The following is a 17,956-nucleotide window of genomic DNA, read 5'->3' as shown; positions in this document are numbered from 1 at the left end:
GAAATGCTGTTGGGAGGTCTTCATTGTCTTCTAGAGAATGGGAAAACCCAAGGGAGGGAGAAATATAATTTAAATTTTCAAGAGGCATAATTACAAACCATGAGTATGAGGCAATAACTGAAATGTCCTGTGTAAAATGCATAGCATGTGGCAATACTTAGTAAGTGATAACTATGATACTAAGGGAACTATTTATTATATATATTATATAAGTCCATCCTATTGCTTCTCCTCACCCTGGGACGTGAGGCATAGAATTCCATGACTTGAGACTTTTCAATTTGGGGCTCATATGGGAAAGCACCATAGCCTCTCTCTATCCATAATATTTTTTTATGAAAGATAATCTCTTTCCGAGTTGGCGGTCCAGCCCAGCCCCTTGTACCCTAGTTGAGTTGCTCTTTGTGGTGTCTGCACCGTGAGACTTGTGTATGGTCCCATAACCTATATTTTAAAGACCATCCCAGGTGTTCCCTCGAGGGCAGACATGTGATGTCGCATCAAAATACGTGTCGGTTATGATGATAGAGTAACTTAAAACTCTTGTGTCAGACACTGAGCATCTTTGTCTCAATAACTGGGGGTTTCTGTTCTCGGGAACACTGTGGAAAATGTGGCCTGGATGGTGTTTCCATTGGCTCACACGTACTGTTTCTGTGGCTGTCACCGAAGAATGCTTTTGTGTTGGGAGGCTAGTGCCCGTCCGTGATTTAGAGGAATACATCGGGAGGACTTGCTGATTTATGGATGATGCACAGCTATCATTTGTCCTAGCAAATGTGGTATGTGCCAGCGTCAAGGTTCGGTATAAGCTTCACAGGCTAGGAGAGGGGCTAAGTGTAGAAAGAAAGAATGCACCGGGCTAAGTGGAGGATGAAATGTGAGGTCCGAATACCAGTGGCATAAGTAAGGCAGGCCACCTGGGGATGGGACTAGATAGAGGAGGACTTGGAAAAAAGGCTAATGAACTCTACTTCAGTGGTCGCTCAACTGAGAGAGTCACTCACACGAGACTGCTAAAAACTACCCAGAAACTCTTTATATTTGCATTGTAGAGGTGTAGTCAGTTTCCTGTTGCATACTAGTTGGGCCACATCTGGAAACTGTTTAGTTCTATTCAGGGTGATGTGGACAAATGAGAGCAGGCCCAGAGTTGAGTGAGGAGAACTGTTAGGGGTTCAGAGGCCATGCCATTGAAGGAATGGTTCAAAGAAGGAGAATCTTTAGCCTGAAGAAGAGAAGGTTCAGGGGAGTGTAATAGTCCTGAAGGATTGCCCTCTTGGCAAAAGAAGAGACATGTGTTTTCCTCTAGAGAGTAGAATTAGAACCAGCAGGTGGACGGTAAGAGGTGTGGGGAGGAGATGAATAAAAAATTAGAATCCTAAAGTGCCCATCAGGTAGCATTTACTCTTTGAAAAATGGTATAACTGCAAGGCACTTGAATTTGAGTGTCTTCTGTCACAGGATCCCAGGGACCATCAGGACCTCCTGGATATCTTTCTAGCACTGTTCCAGCTGTCCACATCCTACACATCCTTCCAGCTCTGACCTTATTTCTTCACAGGAAGCCTTCCCTTCCCTGCCCTGACTCGTAGGGGTAGTCTTTCCTCTGTGTGCTGTAAACATGGGCTTTGGAGTTGGCTTTGAATTCTAGCCTTGTTCTACCTGCACGCGTGACCTTGGGCAAGGGGCTTAGCTCTTCCCGTAAAGATGCTCATCTATAAAATGCAGGTGACGTGCATTTACCTTGCAGGGTCATTATGATAATTGGAGAGAGAGAAACTGCCCAGCACAGCACCTGATACATACATAGTTCATGTTCAGTCAGGGGTATTGACATTTAAGATGATGTATTGATAGGCATCAGGATTGACCACTGTATTTAACTACCCTGTGAGTGGCTACCTGGAATGAAGAACCAAGTCCCTCTCTCTTAAACCATTGCTGTCCTTTCCCATGGCTCGGTCTTTCTTGATTTCCTGTAAAAATTCCAATTAAGAATACAAACCAGGTCCTGGCTTTATCTGGAACCAGCTGGCTCATGTACTTGACGCAGTGAGTTCTCCATCACTACCTGTCATGGTTGCCTGACTTCCCACCTTTTCCGCCCCTGCTTTTAGGTCATCTACAAAGAGCTGGTCAGGGTTGCACAGTGTTGGCATGAACCTCCACCCCAGGCTTCTACCCTGTGCACCTGTTGGTAACTGACTAATTCTCTTTTTTTCTCAGGCGACTTTAGACCTTTCCAATGAAACTTACAGTTTATAATATGGGAGACGCAGGTAGGATCTAGTCAGTTGCCCTCTCCTGGACTTGCTTTGATTTGGCTTTTCAATTGGGCCAGGCCTTTATTTTCTCTTGGGTAGAGTGTGGAATGTGGAATAGTACCTCATTCACGGTGCGTGCATTCGGGGTATGCAGGAGTCATTGCCTAGGATCTGGTCTGGACCTAGTGGTGTGGTAGGTGCCTGGGCCTCAGAAAGGTCTCGAATGGTTCCTGTGTTCTGGAAGGTCACACCCTAGCAGAGGAGGTGGACATGGAAACTCTAAGAGGGGTGCTGTGGGACAGAAGGGGAGGACTCCTAACTCAGACTTGGGGTCAGAGAGACTTTGGTTCCTGTACTAAATCGCCTCATACTCAATACGTTCTTTACATCAGACGCACTGGTTTTTCCCACACATTAAGTCAAAGAACACTTGTGACTCCTCCCTGGGTGGCCTGCTAGAGACCGAGGATTACCTCCTCTGGCCTCCCCAGGTCTCACCTCTGAAGACGTGTGTTCTTGTGACCTGGGTCCTTTGGAACCATGGGTTACTTGCCTGAATGCCTCATCCCTACTGGGAAGGTGTATGAGCTGCCCTGGTGCCTTCTGAGATGACCCATATTCATCTTGCTGCCTTTGCTTCCATGATTCCACTGCTTCCACGGTTGGGGGGCATTGAGCTTATGGGCAGAAATGAATTCTCCCGAGTCACCGAGTTTGGCCACTGCTCACAACAGAAGCCAGAGGGGGCTTCCATTCCCGGCCACCTCCCCTCCTTTCTGAGGACAGAGGGTAGTCTGCCCATGATCTTTTAGGATATCAGTGGTTCCCAGCCTTTGAGAGGCCTTGTGGGTATCATTCTATCATCTCCCTCATCTCCAGTCAATCCCTGATATGGCCAAATCGATTCTGAGGGCAGACACCTAGTTCCTCAAGCTGAGCCCTTCAGATTTCTGTTGTGGCACCTGAGAACAGTTTCAGTATTCAAAGGCAAATTAGACATGGTCCTTGTCCACAACATGCAGTCCACTATTTTTCTCTGTCAGATGGTTCCACTGCTGGTCAGCACTTGTGAGACAAATCCTTTACTAATCCCTCCAAAACTGTCCATCTCCTCTAATCTCCTGGAGATGGCAAAGGATAGTTTCCTGTGACAGCAGATGGCTGTTTTACCCCACACCCACTCCCCATGATGCCTGGAGCTACCTATGGGCTGAGACTCTGACTTCACTTTTACCCCACAATCCTTAGCCTGGGATGGGCACCTCCCTTTGCAGGCACTCGATAATCCCCTGCATGAGGAATTGCAGTAGCAAGTTCATAAAGGGATCTATTTCAGGGTCAAACTTCCTGTGGGGTGCCCAAGTCACTGCTTGGCTGGCCTTTGGACAGAGCGTGTCCTTTGTCAGTTCACTTTCATAAATGGCCACTCTGACTCAATTATTAAGTTGCCATGACAACCCAATGGATTTGAAGTTTAAAGAAAAAAATGTTGTAAGGGACCTCTTTTTTGGGGTCGGGGTATCCTGGGATCATCTGAGTTTCTATCATTCCAAACCAAAGAATCATTTCTTGTTCTCTTAAGTGTGTCAGATGGATGTTAAGGGCAGACATAATGGCGGCCAAAGAAACTGGAAGTGAGACTAAACAGGGCCATAAACATGTAGAAGTCCTCCCATGGATCACAGAGTGGGGTTTTCTCTGCTTTTCAGTTGACAACTCAATAGGGTTTTGTTTTTGTTTTTGTTCTTTTAGAAATGTTTTAGAATGTTTTAGAAAATAAAGGGGTCTGGTTAAGTAACTGTGCTCAGGCCTCATGTGTGTGCAGGGTAGCACTGTGCTAGAAAGGGCTAGGCTTGGGAGCAGGACTTGAATCTTGGTTATGTCCCCCTCTAACTGTATGGCCTTTGGGAAATCACTCACTTACTCTGATCTTCAGTTTCCTCACCTGTAAAATAATCAACCCACAGAGTTATTCGGAAGATTTAAGATAAAATAGGAAGCATCTAGCACAGAATAAGGCTTCAGTGATACTTACAATGATGATATTGACACGAGAATGATAATAATTGAACACTAGGTCCTGTGCTTGCCGTGTTGCTGCAATATGGGAAAACACGGCGATGCTTCCTTACCAAGGATTATCTTTGTCACCTGAACACTGCATGCTCCTTATTGTCCATAAATTTCTACGGGTTCAGATGTGGTTATCTTTTTTCTTAAATAGCAACTCTAACACTAGAAGCAACATGAGCATACAGACTGGCATGTCAATGTAACCGTATCCACTCAGCACATTTTTAAAAGGGGAGAGATTCAAAAAGGAAGAATAATTGAGATAGTGTCCACTGTTCTGATAGCCACTCAGCCAAATTAATCAAAGGCCTGCACAAGAGCAGGTTGGGAGCAATGAATCTGAGTTTCCCTCACTCTCTTTCTGTTTTTTTTGTAGGATGTAGGATGAACATTTTTGTGCAGGGTGTGATCCCAATGTTTGTCTTTTTCGTGCTACGTGGAACTAAGCTCAATATAATTAATTACTTCTTCTGTTACCCAGAGAAAAAAGTTGTAATTTGCTCCAGGGTAGGATGATAACCCAGCTGTGTTAGGTTCACTGGATGAACTTCTGTGCGAGCATTCAGGGTTGTATAAACAGACTATGTGTTCTATTTTATGGGTGATTTAAGGTAGGAGGACTTTTCATTTAGCTTTCGTTTACTGCACGTGAATATCCATACAAAATAAGATCTTATTTTAACTGACTTCTAATTCAGCTCTTTATTTTTTCATTTTGTCTGTATAAATAAATATTTTGGTATATGTTTAAAAGACAGGGACTGTTTAGGGGTACCTGGCTAGCTTAGTCAGTAGAGCATGTGACTCTTAATCTTGGGTGGTGAGTTCAAGCCGCACATTGCATGCAGAGATTACTTAAAAAACTAAAATCTTTATTTCTTTATTTCTTTATTTTTATAGTTTAATGTGTTTTAATAGCAAATTTACAGGAACAGCACAGAAGACAGACAACATTAAAAATGTACTTGCATGTAGGACAACTCAGTTAGAAAAGTATAGTGAATGGATGGAATCTACTGTATAATTAAAATGCTACAAACACCATTGTTGCGGTCAATAAGAAGTTTACTTGTTTTAAAAAAATCCAAATGCTGGCATTGTCCAGAAAAATTTAACAAATTTATTTATAATTGTTATAAAGGTGAACTGCTGAAACGTGTTCACTGAAACATTTTGACTTGCATTAATGCTTTATGTCCCCGCATTTATATTAAACATTCACACACAAATGAAAATGGAAAAACTGCCAATACCTGATTTCTGTCCCCGATTTTTCCGTTTGCAATCATATACTTCGGTACCTTTTGACCCCCCTGGGAAAAAAATATGTGACGTTCAGAACTACCAATAACAGAAAGAAGAGAAAAAAAAAATTTTTTTTTTTAATAGAATGAAATGTTTTCCATCAGAGCGGATTCTGAAGCACATTCTCCACGTATGCGGCACTCTAGCTGGACGTCTTTTGGCATAATTGTTACACGTTTGGCATGGATAGCACATAGGTTGGTGTTTCCAATGAGGCCCACCAGGTAGGCCTCGCTTGCCTCCTGCCAAGCACCGATAGCCACGCTCTGGAAGCGCAGGTCTGTTTTGAAGTCCTGAGCAATTTCTCACACCAGACGCTGGAAAGGAAGTTTGCGGATGGGAAGTTTGTCTAATTTCGCGCAGTGCCGCGGTACCAGGCCTGTTAACGATGAGGTTTCTTCACCCCTCCAGTAGAGGGCGCACTCTCGTGAGCAGCTTTTGGTAGCCAGTTGCTTCCTCGGTGCTTTACCCCGCCCCGCGCCGTCGATTCGCGGGCAGCCTGCTTTGTATGAGCCATGGTACTGAGGCCTCCTCACTTACCCCCCTTCTCCTTCGGCCGAGCTTAGCGAGCTAGAGGCCGTGCGGCAGTGGCCGCCAACACAATTATAAAATCCTTAAAAAAATAAAAGACGGGGACCCTTTATTTTTATTTATTTATTTATTTTTTTAAACATTTATTTATTTTTGAGACAGAGAGAGACAGAGCATGAACAGGGGAGGGGCAGAGAGAGAGGGAGACACAGAATCTGAAACAGGCTCCAGGCTCTGAGCTGTCAGCACAGAGCCCGACGCGGGGCTCGAACTCACGGACTGCGAGATCGTGACCTGAGCCGAAGTCAGCCGCTTAACCGACTGAGCCACCCAGGCGTCCCAAGACAGGGACCCTTTAAAAATAAAACCACAATATACCACTATGTTTAAATAATGAACAGTTCCTTCATACCATCAGATAGGGAGTTAATAGTCAAATATCACCAATTTTAATATATGTGCATGTGGCTATGTGTGTATGTAATTTTGAAAGCAGTTTGTTTGGGGCTCCTGGCTGGCCCGGTTAGTGGAACATGCGACTCTTGATCTCAGGATCACGAGTTTGAGCCCCATGTCGGGAGTAAAGCTTACTTAGTAAATGCTTAAAGCATTTTTAACATTCAAATCAGGATCTAAATACAGTCCTTACATTGCAATAGGTTGATAGGACTTAACATTCTTAAAATTCTTGTAATCAGTAGTTTCCCCAAAGAGGGGGATTTGGGGTCCAGGCACTGATTTTGTATCTGGCCATCGGTAAGGTGTGGCTCATGGTCCCACTGTCCACAGGGATGGACACTGATGCCACCGAGGCCACCTCCGCATGATGCTTATCTACTTTTATTGCTCAACTGTCCCTCTTAGAATCGCCCACTTCCTGATCTTTTGTCTTTTTGTTCTTAAATGAAAATACGATCTTTTGAGATTCTTTACTCCTTTAAGTATTTGAACACCAGTCTGAAGGACAAGTTCAGCTTCAGAAATTTCAGCCCCAGATCTTCAACCCGGAAACTTTAGGTATTTGCTTTAACATTGTGGTTTTGGTAGAGGTTGCAGCTCAGCTGTACTAGAAATAATCTGGGTCTTATTCAGGAACTAGGAAGAAACATTATGACGTGGTGAAGCCCACCCTGCCACCCACGTAGTGGTGTAGGTTTGTGCTTTGCACGCCTGTTGGCCTTCGGAGGCGGTAGAGTGTAGATGGTAAGGAGATATATGCTGGCTAAAAATAGGAACAGGATGTTTTCAGACAGGGGCTTTTGCTTTCATAAGGCTCTGTGCACAAAGCTGAAGTTGATGCTGTCGCCACAGGTGTTACTTCAGCTCCTAACAGCGTATTGCACACATCCCTGAGTGGACCGCGAAGAAGCCAAGGCAGAAAGGCAGTATTGCTCCGTCCGCAGGAAGGACCTCTTAATCAGGGGCCTCTCATGATAAGATACATATTTATTGTTAGGCGGCCCATTGGGCATCATAATGCCGATGTTTACTTTCGATGGACTGGTATAGCATTTCTTGCTCATTCATGCTTTTATACCCTTCTGTTCTGCACATATCAAAATGAGTCCTTCCCGTTGGCCATTTCCTACATTTCCCCACCACCACGCTTCTCTGCTTCTCCCAGGTGAGGAGCACCTTACTCTTGGTCCCTGGCGCGCTTACACTCACTTGATTCCTCCCTTACAACCGTGTTCTATGCTGTGTTGCCAGGTTTCCTGCAAAGCCATCCCCATCACCGAGCCTAATGCCTGGGGCACAGGACACACTGCGTTTGTGTGGTGGTTTGAGGGGGTCTGCCTGTAGCATTCTGCTTTCGTTGGGGGCTTGTGAGAGGGAGGAGGCGTGTTCTCGGGGAGACTTGGTTTTAGAGACACGAGACGTGGAAAATAGTTGTAACGGTACAAAATGGAAGGCAGAGTGTCTCAGAGGAGGCAGGCAAGAGTGCCCCACCTCCTCGCCGTGCAAATTATACTACTTAATCCTGACCTCTGCAGTCCTTGACAGTTTACCAAGCACCTTCACCTGCCTTCTCTCACGCCATGGACATGATATCATTAACCCTGTTTTGTAAGTGACAAAACCGTGGCTCAGGGGAGTGAAATGGCATGCTAAGGGGCTACTTGATTAGTAATGGTAGAGCCAGGACGGCAGCTCGGTTTCCTGATTCTAAGAAGCTAGTTTCCTTTCTACTTTTTGTCACCTGGCTCAGGTTGGTAACCTGGGGCCTGGGACGGAGAAAGGGCGCACCTGGAAGGAACCACAGATGCGATTAAAGACTTCAGACAATACTGAGCATGAGCTTCTATGCGGCCAGCGAATGGGGAGGGCAAAACAGAGAAAGGACGAACGTCGAACGGTGACCGTGTTCAGTGGAAATAGAAAGCAAGCCGCAAATGTGGGCCACGTATGGAATTTTAAATTTTATAATAGTCACATTAAACAAGTAAAAATAAAAGATGAAATTAACTTTAATATATTTAATTTAGCCCAACACATGTAAATAGTGTGTACTTTATCACGTCATCAGCATAAAAGTTATGAATCCAACATTCTTACGTTCTTTTCTTCCATATGAAATTTTCCAACTCCAGTGTATATTTTCCATTTGCAACACAATCTCCATATGGATTAGCCACACTGCTAAGGCTCCATATCCACATGTGGCTAGTGACTCCTGTATTGGGCGAAGGTGTGTTTTACATATTTCATGTATTGCCACAGTCACATGAAGCATTTATTACAGTACCGCCTAATAGCTGAGGAAACGGAGCCCTGGGGGGTCATATAACTTGCCGGGGGTCGTGAAGCTGGAAAGTTAGAGCTGGGTTGTGACCCAGGTCTGTCCTTCCTCTTCCTGGGGCTTGATCTGGGCCTGGAAGGATGGTGGAATTGAATAGGTGGAAAGGAGCAGTGGCCCTGATGTGGTGGTATTACCTCTGAGGGTTTGATTTGCTGCTGGTGTTGACAGTGTTGTGTGCAGTGGGCAAGGGGGGCCGGGGGCAGAGTAGGTGTAGGTAATTTCCAAACCATTGTTAGACCTGCTTCTAATAAGGAGGTGGCCGAGGGGTCACAGGCTAGTAAAGGGGAACCGTTGTCTTCAAATGCAAGAGTGGAAGTTAAGGGAGCCCTTTCACTATGGGGTGAGCCTGTCTCACACGGACAATACTTTCCTTTTAGAAGTTGTGTGAAGATTCAGGTTCTAACACGCAGAGAGCGCTTGGCCAAGGCCGGCTTGTGAAGCGCCAAGTTAGATGTGTTTGACCTCCCTGTGCTAAGGCTGGAGGTCCTGTGTTTCATCTGAGTTTTATCCCTTCCTGGAAGACGAAGATATCCTGATGGAGGGGAAACGGGATTAGGAGGGCTATGTGCCTGCCTGTGGGCAACTGAGCGAGTTCTAAGTCTGTTTCATTCACAAACATTGCAGTAGTAGGAAAGATACGCTTTTTAACTCCTGGTGTTCCGACACAATAGTGTTCATCATACAGTGTTCTCGTACAATCATCATCCATTTGCGGGGAAAAAAAAAAGGTTTTTACTATAATTATAATTTTAGTGTGGATGGAGTTTGTTTCTTTCTGTACCATAAACATTTTTCTATCTTTATAGTGCATGTGGTATGTTAATGGCCTCAGAGGATAACACTGAATCCTCTATATAACTTGCTTGTTTCTATGGCTGGGTATTTAGATTGTTTCAAAATTGACATATTTAATGCTCCAGCCTGTAGCCTCATGCGTACGTCTCTTTTCTATCTTTTATAATTAGATGATAAAATTAGACCACTGAGATTTATACATATATAAGTTAATTATGTTTAAGCATAATTTAATTACATTTAAATGTAATATAATTAAATATAATTGTATTTATAAATAATATATAATTATAAATTTAAAGCTATTTCTTTATAATAAACACCCCAGCCTTTGAATTCTAGGCCAGAAGGCGACAAACATTTTAAAATGTGTTGGTGGTTTGAGATTATTGCTTCTGTTTTCTCGAGGTGTTGCTTCTGGGTTTTCTTTCTCTGACAGTTTTACCGAGATAGAATTGACATAACAGCCTGGTGTAAGTTTAAGATGGACAGCATACGATTCTAGTCTCCCAGTAACAAGTGATTATGTAAGTTCACCATTCTTGCCCCTAAATCACCAGATTTAGGTGTGATACTGGGTGTGATAGTCAGAGTTTTGCTAAATTAACAAAGGTAAAAATATGCCAAGTGTTTGTTTGTACTTCGCTTTTAGAACACCACTGATGTCACTGAGGGACAGGTGAGGCCACCATCAGTGTTGGGACGCCTTCCTCGAGGCGGGTTGGTTAAATAGTTTCCTTTGCAGACTGATGGTGAGGGCCAAGCCCAAATACCCACAGCCTCCAAGTCTGGACACGGCACTCCCCGACATTCAGCCTCCGTTCCCCACAGCAGCACAAAAGCACAATGGAGCTTCCTCCAGAACTGGCTGTGGCCTGAGGAAGAGGAATGACCTTCCTGTTTCCTTCCATACCTACTATTGCACATGGATCTGTCACAGGCGTTGGAGTCTGAGAGATGTGTGGTGTTGGGCATGTTATTTAATCTCTTGTTGACTCGTTTTTCATCTAAAATGGGAACAGTGGCATTATCCCTATAAGGTTGCCAGGAGGGTGTAGTGTATTAACTCTTGCAAAGTACTAAGCGGGGCCTGGCACGTAATTAGGACTCAACGAAGCTTGTAAATGTGGGTTTGAGTCTAGATGCCTTCTTTGGACAATTCACTTAACCCTTCTGTTCTTGAGTCTCCTCATCTGTAAAGTGGGAATATGGCACCTGCCTCACAGAAGTGTTAGGGGGTGTTAGTGAGGTGATATATAGCACAGAGCCTCACACATCAAAGCCCCTGCATAAATGGAGCCAAAAGAAAAGCACTGTGTTTTAATTTTTATTCTGTACCCTGCAGAAGGGAGAGCTTAGCCCTCTTGCATTGGTCTAACTTCTGTTGTAATGACTCCCAGATTTTGACCGTATTTGTTGTTATGGTGCATTTTTATGTCTACGTTGTAGGTTTGGGGCCATCCTGAAACAAAGGGGGAGCAAAGCGACATTCTCGTGTCCCTGAAGCTTTGAACGGGTTTTAACGAAATCTTGGTTTTAAGGTTAGCAAGTGTATAATTTCGCAGAGAGAGGGTGATACTTCATATGCTCATTAATTTAGCGGCTTTCCCCCTACAGTTGGTGTCACAAGGAATGGAAGGTATCGAGTGTTTGATGGTGCTCAGTGACACAGATGAAATTTGTCTGAATGGAAAGGTATAAGGCACATTCCTTAGGAAACGCAAAGAAATGATTGGAGACACAGTTGAACACAGCCCGCCCATCCCCTACTTCTATCTGTCCAACTCCTTCTCATCTTCCTATTTGAGATGTCTCCTCCAGCTCGCCTCCCTGAACCATCCAGACTGGTTGACTGGACCCTCCTCATGGTGGCATACTGGGCGGCTGTGATTCTCTCTTACCTGTCTTCCTCCCGAGGCAGAGACCTGCCTTAGGCACCCCTGTATCCTTATTACCTACCACTGGGCCTGGACAGCACAGCCAAGGATTTCAGGTGAGGAGAGTTCTGTGGTGTGTTCACGTCCAACTTGCGAGCCTTCCTGTTTCTTGGGCAAAATCTGAACTCTGGGCACATCACGGAAAGGATGGGTGTTTCCTTCTTCAATCCTCATGCCTTGTGAGTTAGGGAAGAGCCACAGTGGACTTCTGTGGCTTTCCTTGAGTGGTAGTAGCTGGTAGAATGGGGCGCCGGACAGGTGTAGGAATAATCCTGGTGTGGCATGAGCTTTGCCATAGAAATGCTGGCGTTGGGGCCTTCTGCTTTGTCGCTGCTCATCTGGGAAGTCCAATCTAGCATAACCGTCATGTTCTCTGCCAAACACCTGTTGTATGCTGGACAGTATACTGGGAACCTCACAAGTATTGTCTCAAATATGTTTAAGGACCAACGCGAATCCCCTACATCTTCTGTAAAGTCAGCAGCATGACAGGGTTGGAAGGAAAATTTGACAGGGAGCCAAGAAATCAGGATTCCAGTCTGGCTCTGTCGCAAACCAGTGACGTGGCCTTCTCTATGCCAGTGGGCCTGTTTTCTCATCTATACAAATGGGATGGGGGAGGGGGGATACACTTCGATGCTTTCTCACTTCCCTTCTGTTTCATATCCTCAATGTGTTCACTCCAACCCAACCTGCTCTCTTCTTTGCCTGAGTTATTTTGGACCGCAGGTCAGAATTACATAGTTTAGTAGCACTGTAAGTTCTGAGTGAGTCTTATCTCCCAGCAATTCTCTGATCTTCCAGTGACAAAGACCTTATCTTGTTCTCTTAAACGCTTCTTAACTCCGGGCCTACACGTTGGTGAAATATGAGGCAGTTACCCTGGTGTGGGGCCCTGAAACATCTTGGGTACAAGTTGTCCTGAGATGGTTGTTTCTGGGCCTTGATCTTCAGTCTTGCTCACATTAAGAACTGAGATTATCAGGGCCACTTTCGCATAAATCGGACTTGAAATGGGATGAACTTCTCCTTAAACGTTTTTTTTTTCCCTTTTGTGATTAGTACCTTTTGTGTCCTAAGACATCTTTGTCTGCTCCAAGTTCACGAAGAAACTCTTCTGTATTTACTTCCAGAAGTGTTATTGTTTCAACTTTCACATACAGCTCTAAGATCCGTCTGAAATTAATTGTATGGATAAAGTGAAGTAGAGGTCAAAAGTCGTATTTCTTTCTGGCATGGATCTCTAGCTATTTCAAAATAATTCACTAAGAAGACTTTCCTTTCTCCGTTGAATTTCATTGGTACCACTGTAAAGAATTGTTACTGTGTATGTCTGGGCCTCTTTAGGGATTTTGGTTTCCCCCCCGCCCCGATCTAGTTGTCTGTCCTAACTAACACCAACAACAAATTGTCTTCATTACTGAGGTTTTATAGCACGTTTGTGAATGCAAGTCCTTTAACTTTGTTCTTTTAAGGTTGCTTTTGCTATTCTAGGTCCTTTGTATTTCCTTATAAATTTTAGAGTTAGCTTGTCAATGTCTACAGCATAACACTGGGGATTTTGGCTAAGAATGCATCCATGTGTTAGAGTTCTCCAGAGAAACATAACTTATTTTCTCTTTCCCTCTCTCCCTTCCTTTCCCCTCCCTCACACAGAGTTTATTCTGTTTTTATTTATTTTTATTTTTATTAAAAAAAATTTTTTTTTTAACGTTGATGTATTTTTGAGACAGAGAGAGACAGAGCATGAACAGGGGAGGAGCAGAGAGAGAGGGAGACACAGAATCTGAAACAGGCTCCAGGCTCCGAGCTGTCAGCACAGAGCCCGACGCGGGGCTCGAACTCACGGACCGTGAGATCATGACCTGAGCCGAAGTCGGACGCTTAACCGACCAAGCCACCCAGGCGCCCCAAGTTTATTCTGTTTTTAAAAAGCTGGTAGTGTTGCTCTGCATTGATTTGGAGACCAGCTAACATAAGACACATATTTTGAAAAACACCGGTGCGGTGAAGGAGAGAGGAACCTGTAAAATAAGTGATTACCATCTACCAGAAAGTGCTACCAGGTTGTCTACTGCAGAGAGCTCTGGGAACAAGGGAGGGAGTGAGGGCCAAACCAAATGGGTCCCGGGGAGTCTGGGAAAGCCTCTCGGAAGTCCTTGAAGAGTTGGCGTAGGAGAGGAGGCATTTACACATTTGACAGGAGGGCAGGGAGGGGTATTTGAGCTCAAGGACGAGGGCAGTGGTGCTCTTGGGAAATGATGAGGTGGGATGGGTGAACTTTAGTTAGCTCCGTCCAGCTGGAATGTGAGGGCTGTGAGGGAGTGGCAGAAGATGAGGTTACAGATAGCAATGACAGCAGGAAAAAAAATCACAAGAACTCTGATGTAATAGCCTAAAAAAATTTGGATTTTATTATGTGTGTATCAGGAAGGCATTGGAGGGTAAACTGAGAAAGGGCCCAATTCCGTTTGCTTTCCACAGAGGTTCACTCTGTGAGCAATGTGCAGGTAGACCAGTCTACCCTGTAGAGTCATGATTTAGAACAGGAAAGCCAGACGCAGAGGAGACCCAGTTGTGGAAGGCAGATCTAACCCACCTTATACCATTAGCCTTCCATCTGCCACGTGGCTTCTCAGAGGGTCCCCACAGACACCCAAATTGTACTCTTTTAAGTATTTGTCAAAATAAATATTATAGTCCCTTTTAGGGCTTAGTAAAAGGCGGAGATAGAGTTCATTCTGTCTGTTGTTTCTTCTTCCCTCTGTAGGGTTTCCTCATCTGCAGAGCAAAGTTGAGGTAACCTGTGAGAAATGGTGAATCTCATAACACCAACAACATGGCATTATTCTAGGCGCTTTATAACTATTAACTCGTTTCATCTTCACAATTGTCTGTAGTATTATTATTTCCATTTTATAGATGAGGAAACTGAGGTACATGGATGTAAGCGGCTCACCTAAAGTCACACATCCAGCAATTAGCAAAGCTGGGGTTTAGGCAAAATCTGTTCTCCTAACCACCGTCATGCTTCTTGGTTGCATTTGATTTCATTCCAGCCATGTCCTTGAACCTAGATCTTTGAACAAAGGTAATCATGAAAAGATTTGACTTTGACTCTCGATATTGCCAAATCTGAATCTTCCCTAATACAGAGGAAGAAGAAAGTTTTTCTAGCTGGGAGAAGAAGGATGGCTTCTTGGAAGGAAGTGCCTTTTTTTTTTTTTTTTTAAGAGAGATAGAGTGCGTGAGAGAGAGAGAGAGAGAGAGAGAGAGAGACAGGGAGAGAATGTGTGTGCACACAGGAGGGACAGAAGGAGAGACAGAATCGTAAACAGACTCCCTGCTCAGTGTGGAGCCTGACACAGGGCTTGATCTTATGACCACGAGATCATGAACTGACCTGAAATCAGGTAGTCAGACACTTAACCAACTGAGCAACCTAGGTGTCCCAGGGAGTGGTATTTTAATGGAGCTTTGAGATATGAGTGGAATTTTAAGAAGTAAAAATTGCTGAGAAGAAAAGGCAGCCAAGATGAAGGAATCCAACTATAACCTCCCTGTGTTTACAACTAAAAAACTGGACAGAATGCAAAAACAACATGGGAGCCCTGAGAGGCAGGTGTAGGATACTGGACCCGAAACTTGGATGATGACCATCATGGCCTTTGTCACATGGAATTGCATGACGGTGTGGGAAGCTACCACTCTGGGATAGCCCCATCTTTCCAGCCAGAGGATCCCAGCAATGGAGCCACCAGAGGGTGTGAGGAAATCCCTGAGAGGAGAGAACTGGAAAAAGGGCCCCCACTCACTCTGCGCATGGACTGATCTAAGTCACGGGCATGCTGCAAGGTGTGTGGGCATGGAATAGACCCAAAGAGGCACAGCAAAGGTTTTGAGAGCTTAACTATAACAGTGACACCAACCAGGTCCCAGATAAACCCAGAGTTGCCTACGTGACAGGCAGACCCAATTAGCCCAGTGAAGGCTTTGAAAACCAAACTGGCATTGAAGCGATCAGTCGCAAGAGATGAGACAGAACTTTCAATCTGAACCTAAGTGGGTTAGTTGTCTGTTAAATAAATAAAGAAAAATATCAACGTTTTTTTCCCCAGAGAATTTTAGCAGGATTCAGCGTCTCATAATATATTATTCAAAAGTCCAGGATACACTCCAAATTTACTCAATATAAAAAGGGACAGGGAGTGCCCGGGTGGCTCAGTTGGTTGAGCGTCCAACTCTTGATTTTGGCTCAGGTCACGGTCTCACGGTTCATGGGATTGAACCCTGCGTTGGGCTCCGCACTGAGTGTGGAACCTGCTTGGGATTTTCTCTCCCTCTCTCTCTGCCCCTCCCCTGCTTGTGCCCATGCATGTGCATGCTCTCTCTCTCTCTCAAAATAAATATATTTTTTAAAAGAGGGCTGTGGCTCTAAATAACCTGTTTGTTCACAGACCAAGAGAGAACCCAAAGTATTTTTTCTCTTTTTACTGCTTTTGATTGGTGGGAGGTGGGGGTGGTGAGTACCCTTGAGGTTATTTCAACACCAAGCAAGAAGGCCAGAAAACCCTACAACATGCAGCTCAGAGCACAGGTGCAGTTGACTGAGCAAAGAAATCAACATTGGGTTCCCGGACCTCAGAGCTCTCTGCCTACCCTGTTTTTTTGTCCTGGGACCACTTCACTGACTTCCTGTTTTCTTCTCAGGTCACGTAGTAGCGGCAAGAGACCTAAGGGTGAGGCTGGGAAGGGGAGTGAGTTTGGACTATTCTCTAAATTGAGGGAAAATCCAGAGAAAAGGCAGTAGTAGGCTTTCTTGTGAGAATTTAGGTGTACCGGCCTTTCCTGTGCAGGCTGTGAGCCCTCCCTCCGCTCCTTGGAGGTGAGAAGAGAGCCCTCCCCTGCCCCTGCGTCTGCAGGGGCTCTGGGGGTACCAGCTCTTGAGGGAATTGAACAGGTTTATGCTTTCATGCTGATAATCACAGAGACATGATTCTTCTAACACAAGTCACCTCAATTCATAAGAATGACCCTTGAATAGAAGAAATCTTCAGTGTCTTAAGTAGGTGTTCCTTCAACAGTGTTTCTTTTTTTTCTCTCTGAAATGGGAAGGTCCTCTACCCATGAGCTGTACTTCCATGGCGTTGCAGAGGTGATGAAGTTACACCACTGTCTTGGAGAAATTGAAAATGACAATAGTGTCACTTTTCTTGTGAGGAAACAGAGGCTCCAGGGGATAAGTGACTTTCAAGGACACACGGTGATTTGGGTGGACAGCTAGGGACCTCTCGACTGGGACCTGGTTTCAGACTTTTCCAGGAGTCCAGCCTTCCCTCTACCATCCCCTGGGCTCTCACTTCATCGAGGGTCCCAAATTCTGATTCTCTTGACTGGGGAGCAGTGTCTGAAAGGGTTAACACCGAAAGCAGCAGACATTAGTTTTGTTGAGATGAACATCAAGGTCCTGTACGTAGCCAAAGAGAAATATTGACTCATGACACTCCCAGAAAATTCATCTCCTCTCAGAAATGAGGACTTCCCCCACCCATAGCAGCTAAGCCAGGTCCAAGTTTACCAATCACTGTGTCGTAAGCACCTGCCCCATGCCAGGCACTGCAGGCTCCTTACTTCTAACCCTCACAGCAGTCCCGTCACGTAGGTGGTTCTGCACACATTTTGCAAAGGAGGAAACTGAGACCCTGAGTACTCGTATCTCATTTGCCTGGGATCACAGGGATGAGTAATGAAGCGGGGATCCAAGTCTGGATTCGTCTGGCTGCAAAGCTGGGTTCCCGTGAAGTTTCGCACCACCCTTGCAGACTGGGCCTAGTCTGAACGTCTTCCTCGCCTCAGGCTTGCTCCTCGTTCTGCCCCACGCAGGAAGCTGCACCCAGGGTTTTCCTGGCCTCTGGGCCTTGAGTCAAATCTGCGTTGAGATCCTGGCTGTGCCTCTTAACAGTAGGTTGATTGTAGGCAAGTCCTGTAACCTCTCTGAGTCTCAGTTCATGGGTTCAGCAATTACTTGCCTGATGGTGGGGTTATGGTGAAGATTCGGCAGCTACTTGGCCCCACACGTGGCACGAAGTAGATGGTGGAGGAGCAGCTGCTGGTACTCGTTTGTTGGCTGCTTACCTTCAGGGAGTGGAGGGGGTGTTGTGAGCCATGGCACCCACCCCGCCACCCCCCCATTCCTGCTGACCTTGCACAGTTCCCGCTGGCTCTTTGCTTTCCTCTGAAGCTTTTTA

At 45.1% G+C, this 17,956-nt stretch overlaps 1 protein-coding gene across 4 annotated transcripts in view; it reads left to right on the top strand.

Annotated features, from left to right (window-relative positions):
• The window catches only part of ST6GAL1 (ST6 beta-galactoside alpha-2,6-sialyltransferase 1), a 119,445-nt gene that overhangs the window by 50,555 nt on the left and 50,934 nt on the right, over positions 1–17,956 (top strand). The window lies entirely within an intron of this gene.

Source organism: Panthera pardus, unplaced genomic scaffold (genome assembly GCF_024362965.1).
Source record: "Panthera pardus isolate Hobbes unplaced genomic scaffold, ASM2436296v1 HiC_scaffold_16, whole genome shotgun sequence".
In the NCBI taxonomy this organism is placed as follows: domain Eukaryota; kingdom Metazoa; phylum Chordata; class Mammalia; order Carnivora; family Felidae; genus Panthera; species Panthera pardus.
Note: the sequence above shows the minus strand (reverse complement) of the source record. Positions and strands in the feature narration are given on the sequence as shown.